The sequence below is a fragment of the Littorina saxatilis genome, linkage group LG2 (assembly GCF_037325665.1).
Source record: "Littorina saxatilis isolate snail1 linkage group LG2, US_GU_Lsax_2.0, whole genome shotgun sequence".
NCBI classification, from domain to species: domain Eukaryota; kingdom Metazoa; phylum Mollusca; class Gastropoda; order Littorinimorpha; family Littorinidae; genus Littorina; species Littorina saxatilis.
Genome location: NC_090246.1, coordinates 96,338,841 through 96,345,688, shown reverse-complemented (window position 1 = coordinate 96,345,688; position 6,848 = coordinate 96,338,841).

The following is a 6,848-nucleotide window of genomic DNA, read 5'->3' as shown; positions in this document are numbered from 1 at the left end:
TCCTTGTCGGTTCCTGATTCCAAAAATATATAGATATGATATGTTTGGATTAAAAACACGCTCAGAAAGTTAAAACAAAGAGAGGTACAGAAAAGCGTGCTATCCTTCTCAGCGCAACGAATACCCCGCTCTTCTTGTCAATTCCACGGGCACTGCCTTTGCCACGGGCGGTGGAGTGACGATGCTACGAGTATACGGTCTTGCTGCGTTGCGTTGCGTTCAGTTTCATTCTGTGAGTTCGACAGCTACTTGACTAAATATTGTATTTTCGCCTTACGCGACTTGTTTGCTTCTGTTTTTAAATCTAGTCAAGTTTTGTCTAAATGTTTTCAGATAAACCAGGAATAGAGACGGGGGAGGTTGTATTTATATATGTGTGTGTGTGTGTGTGTGTGTGTGTGTGTGTGTGTGTGTGTGTGTGTGTGTGTGTGTGTGTGTGTGTGTGTGTGTGTAGAGCGATTCCGAGAAAATTACTCGAAAGATCTTCACGAAAATGTACATGTATACAAACTCTTCCAGATATTATCCCCAGAATTTCTTTTGTTCAGTATAAATGTCTTTGACGACGTCATATCCGGCTTTTTAGAAAGATTGTGGTGATCGCATTTATTTGTAATGAAATTGATTAAATGATTTACAAGTGTAAGTTAGTCAAACATTCTTTGACTAAGTCCGGATTATGGGATTGCATTTCAGCTCAGAAGAAAACAAGTCGCGTAAGGCGAAAATACAATATTTAGTCAAGTAGCTGTCGAACTCACAGAATGAAACTGAACGCAATGCCATTTATCAGCAAGACCGTATACTCGTAGCATCGTCAGTCCACCGCTCATGGCAAAGGCAGTGAAATTGACAAGAAGGGCGGGGTAGTAGTTGCGCTAAGAAGGATAGCACGCTTTTCTGTACCTCTCTTTGTTTTAACTTTCTGAGCGTGTTTTTAATCCAAACATATCATATCTATATGTTTTTGGAATCAGGAACCAACAAGGAATAAGATGAAAGTGTTTTTAAATTGATTTCGACAATTTAATTTTGATAATAATTTTTATATATTTAATTTTCAGAGCTTGGTTTTAATCCGAATATAACATATTTATATGTTTTTGGAATCAGCAAATGATGGAGAATAAGATAAAAGTAAATTTGGATCGTTTTATAAATTGTTATTTTATTTTACAATTTTCCGATTTTTAATGACCAAAGTCATTAATTAATTTTTAAGCCACCAAGCTGAAATGCAATACCGAAGTCCGGGCTTCGTCGAAGATTACTTGACCAAAATTTCAACCAATTTGGTTGAAAAATGAGGGCGTGACAGTGCCGCCTCAACTTTCACGAAAAGCCGGATATGACGTCATCAAAGACATTTATCAAAAAAATGAAAAAAACGTTCGGGGATTTCATACCCAGGAACTCTCATGTCAAATTTCATAAAGATCGGTCCAGTAGTTTAGTCTGAATCGCTCTACACACACACACACACAGACAGACAGACAGACAGACAGACAGACACACGCACATACACCACGACCCTCGTTTCGATTCCCCCTCGATGTTAAAATATTTAGTCAAAACTTGACTAAATATAACAAGTCGCGTAAGGCGAAAATACAACATTTAGTCAAGTAGCTGTCGAACTCACAGAATGAAACTGAACGCAATGCAACGCAGCAAGACCGTATACTCGTAGTCCACCGCTCACGGCATAGGCAGTGAAATTGACAAGAAGAGCGGGGTAGTAGTTGCGCTAAGAAGGATAGCACGCTTTTCTGTACCTCTCTTCGTTTTAACTTTCTGAGCGTGTTTTTAATCCAAACATATCATATCTATATGTTTTTGGAATCAGGAACCGACAAGGAATAAGATGAAAGTGTTTTTAAATTGATTTCGACAATTTAATTTTGATGATAATTTTTATATATTTAATTTTCAGAGCTTGTTTTTAATCCAAATATAACATATTTATATGTTTTTGGAATCAGAAAATGATGGACAATAAGATGAACGTAAATTTGGATAGTTTTATAAATTGTTATTTTTTTTTACAATTTTCAGATTTTTAATGACCAAAGTCATTAATTAATTTTTAAGCCACCAAGCTGAAATGCAATACCGAAGTCCGGGCTTCGTCGAAGATTGCTTGACCAACAATTCAATCAAATTGGTTGAAAAATGAGGGCGTGACAGTGCCGCCTCAACTTTCACGAAAAGCCGGATATGACGTCATCCCGAAGGTTGGAGACAGCAGGGGTGTTATTCGACAGGCGTGCGCGGAGTTCGACAGGAAAACTCGCCGTATTTAGGTAAGGAGTGTCTTTAAGTCTTTCGTGCGTGTTTTGTTTGTGTCTGTACGTGTTTTCGTTGTACGCAAAAATATTGGTCCGTGACGCGTTTTTTTCGTTTCGTTGCGTATGACTTACGCGTTTTTTTTAAAAAGCTAGCGCGATCCCTGTATAAGCATAGTGACATGAATTTGATTGGTCAGTATTTTTAGGCAAAGCACATGTTCTCAGCAAACAGGAAACAAAATATTGGAAGCGTGAGTCACGCTACCCAAAAATAAAATCTTTTTTTACATATATTTTTTTTCTATAACTTTTTTCCCCATGGTTCATTCATCATTTGACATAATTTTGTATCGAAATCTAACCATAAGATTATTGAAAAAAAGCAAAAATGTAGACGACCACCTTTAAGTTACCGTACGCAATAAAAACATGTAATCTAGACCCCGCATCCGGGAAACAGTACGCGATTCTTTATTGGCGTTGGCGCCCTTTGCTAGGTGAAGGTGACGTTTACAAAACAAGGAAAGAAACACAACACCAACACCAACCAATAAATGTTCGGTCTGTTGGAGACCTTATCGGGCTATTTCACACCACAACCAAACAAGTCATTTTCATTTTGCGTCACTAAGTTTTATACCAACAAAGTGCATACATAGCGGGTGCCTTTTCTCTTTCACGAAAATTAATTCCATCCTTCCTGACCTGGTTGGACGTAGTGTTCTCAGTTTATCATCAAATTCGTATTAACTGAAAGGGGCATGTACATTTTGAAAGGGAGGTGCCTCTGAATTTTAGCCAGCAAAAATAATTGTTCACGATGGTTAGTTGATAAACATTGTCCATTGGTAACCGTGATCAAATAATTGTAAGATATGCTAATTAATTTTGGCTACAAAGCCACAGTTTATAATGTAATTGACTGAAGGTAATGATGTCATTGTGTGTGAATACCAAGGTGCTCGAGCTTTACATCATAAATATGCTTTTTCCTGCTTATTTATTGCTTCCTTTAAAACTCACTCGCCCTTGAGTTAACTTTCATGATCTATCTGGCACACTTTTCAGATCAAAGATTTCTTTTATTTTGGGTAATGTGACCGCCGCCCCAAATAAGTGTATCCCCAAAATCGACCTGACAAAAACGTGAGGAAATACAGAATAAATAAAATCTACGTGATCACGACCTGTTCAATTAGATAAGCATTGCTTTTGTCGCAACCAGATTCCATCGTTCTGTAAACTTCCTGTTTAAATAATTCAAGCTTACACGGATGTTATTTTCATTTTTCCCCCGCGTGTGTAGGTAAGCCATACCACACAAGGTATATCTGATTTTACGAGTTGTTCGAAAACAGTTCTGATACCGGTGTAGCAGCCTATTTTGACACAGCCCAGTTTGACCGGGAGGTCATTCTAGGCTAGTCAGTTTTGACCCCCCCTTCAAACTTTAAGAATAAGTACTTTAAGACCTTTTATAACGAATCAAATGTAAATGTGGACAATATTTGTTGGAAAATGATATTGAAAAAAAAACCCCAAAAAACCAATTAAAATAAAAACTAACTTATTTTTGTAAAAAAAAAAAAAAAGGTTTCGACTCTTCCCTTCAAACTTAATGAATCAGTACATAAGGACTTAGAGGGGGCTGACATGTTAGAGAGGGGACCAATACAATATAACAGAGGGGGCCGACATGACAGAGAGGGGGCCGACATAATAGAGAAGGGGCCGACATGATAGAGAGCGGGCCGACATGATAGAGAGGGGGCCGACATGATAGAGAGGTGGCCGACATTATAGAGAGGGGGCCGACATGATAGAGAGGTGGCCGACATGACAGAGAGGGGGCCGACATGATAGAGAGGTGGCCGACATGATAGAGAGGTGGCCGACATGATAGAGAGGGGGCCGACATGATAGAGAGGGGGCCGACATGATAGAGAGGGGGCCGACATGATAGAGAGGGGGCCGACATGATAGAGAGGTGGCCGACATGATAGAGAGGTGGCCGACATGATAGAGAGGGGGCCGACATGATAGAGAGGTGGCCGACATGATAGAGAGGGGGCCGACATGATAGAGAGGTGGCCGACATGATAGAGAGGGGGCCGACATGATAGAGAGGGGGCCAACATGATAGAGAGGTGGCCGACATGATAGAGAGGTGGCCGACATGATAGAGAGGGGGCCGACATGATAGAGAGGGGGCCGACATGATAGAGAGGTGGCCGACATGATAGAGAGGTGGCCGACATGATAGAGAGGGGGCCGACATGATAGAGAGGTGGCCGACATGACAGAGAGGTGGCCGACATTATAGAGAGGGGGCCGACATGATAGAGAGGTGGCCGACATTATAGAGAGGGGGCCGACATGATAGAGAGGTGGCCGACATTATAGAGAGGGGGCCGACATGACAGAGAGGGGGCCGACATAATAGAGAAGGGGCCGACATGATAGAGAGGGGGCCGACATGATAGAGAGGGGGCCGACATGACAGAGAGGGGGCCGACATGATAGAGAGGGGGCCGACATGATAGAGAGGTGGCCGACATGATAGAGAGGGGGCCGACATGATAGAGAGGGGGCCGACATGATAGAGAGGTGGCCGACATTATAGAGAGGGGGCCGACATAATAGAGAGGGGGCCGACATGATAGAGAGGGGGCCGACATGATAGAGAGGTGGCCGACATGATAGAGAGGGGGCCGACTGGATAGAGAAGGGGGCAATATGACAGAGAGGGGGCTGACATGATGTGGAGGGGGCCAACATGATAGAGAGGTGGCCGACATGATGGAGAGCGGGTCGACATGATAGAGAAAGGACCGACATGATGAAGAGGGGCCGACATGATGGATAATGGGCCGACATGAAAGTAAGGGGGCCGACATGACGGAGACTTGGTCGACATAATAGAGAGTGGGCCGACATGCTAGAGAGGGGGCCCCCTCTCCATTATATCGGCTTACTCTCTTTATCCCAGAATGACCCCCCCCCACCCCTAAACCTGTGGAAATACATAGATGCCTACATATATATGCATACATTTCGTTTTACAAGGTCTTAGTGTACTTATTCTTCAAGTTGGAGGGAGAGGTCTTAACTTAACTGTCCACAGGTTTCGGGGTGGGCGGGGGGGGGGGGGGGGGGTCATTCTGGGATAGAGAGAGTAAGCCAATATAATGGAGAGGGGGCCCCCTCTCTATCCCAGAATGACCCCCCCCCCCACCCCGAAACCTGTGGAAATACATAGATGCCTACAACGCCTTCAGCACACCTTTGGTATCCATAGCACAGCTCTTTCTTGGTTCTTTTCTTATCTCACCGACCGCTACCAGACTGTTTCGATTGACAAACTGAACTCTGACCCCATCAGGCTTGTGTGCGGAGTCCCTCAGGGCTCAGTCCTTGGGCCTGTACTATTTACTCTCTACACTCAACCTCTTGACCACATCCTTGACCGACACAACGTTCTTCACCACTCTTTTGCCGACGACACTCAACTTCACAACAGCTCTTCCCCTGACCAGTCTGAATCTCTTCTTTCCTCTATCTCTGACACTATCACTGACGTGCAGAATTGGATGACAGAAAACAAACTCCAGCTCAATAGCAACAAAACTGAAGCTATTCTAATAGGCACTACATCCAAACTCTCCAAAGCCACATCCGACTCTCTTCAACTCTCTGACTCTTCTGTCCCTCTGTCTTCTGCTGTCAAAAATCTCGGAGTCACTCTGGACAACACCCTTTCCATGAAACAACACATCTCTTCTGTCTCTCGCACCTGCTACTTCCAACTCCGCCGCATCGCCACTATCCGCAAGTACCTCACCACAGATGCTACCGCCAAACTGGTCACTTCCACCATTCTCTCACGTCTTGACTATTGTAACTCTCTCTTGGTGGGTCTTCCCTCTTCTTCTATCTTTCGTCTCCAACGCATTCAAAATAGCTCTGCCCGTCTTGTCCTACGAAAGAAAAAGAGAGATCATATCACCCCCCTCCTAAATCAGCTCCACTGGTTGCCCGTTCCTGCACGTATCACATACAAAATCAACACTCTCACCTACAAATGCCTCCATGGTCTCGCCCCTGCCTATCTCTCTGACTCTCTCTCTCTCTCTCTCTATGTCCCTTCACGAGCACTCAGATCATCTGCCGACTCCCTTAAACTCAACATCCCCCACACCAAACTCAAAACAGCAGGTCAACGCTCATTTTCTTTCCAAGCACCCAGCCAATGGAACACACTACCTCTCCCCCTCCGTCAACAACGTACAGTCCCTCGAATCATTCAAATCTGCACTCAAGACATTCCTTTTTTCCAAATAATCCATGCATTCTACACTGCCCACCCCCATCCCACCCTGAATAACTGTACATATTTAATGGTTGATGGTGTATGTGTGTTAGTGACCCCTCTGACTCCTCTATCAATCAAAAATCAAAATGTCGACACTGTCGAACACTTCAAATTTCTGGGCACCACTCTTTCTAATACCCTCACGTGGGAGCTAAACTCAAAACAAATAATCAAAAAGGCCCAGCAGC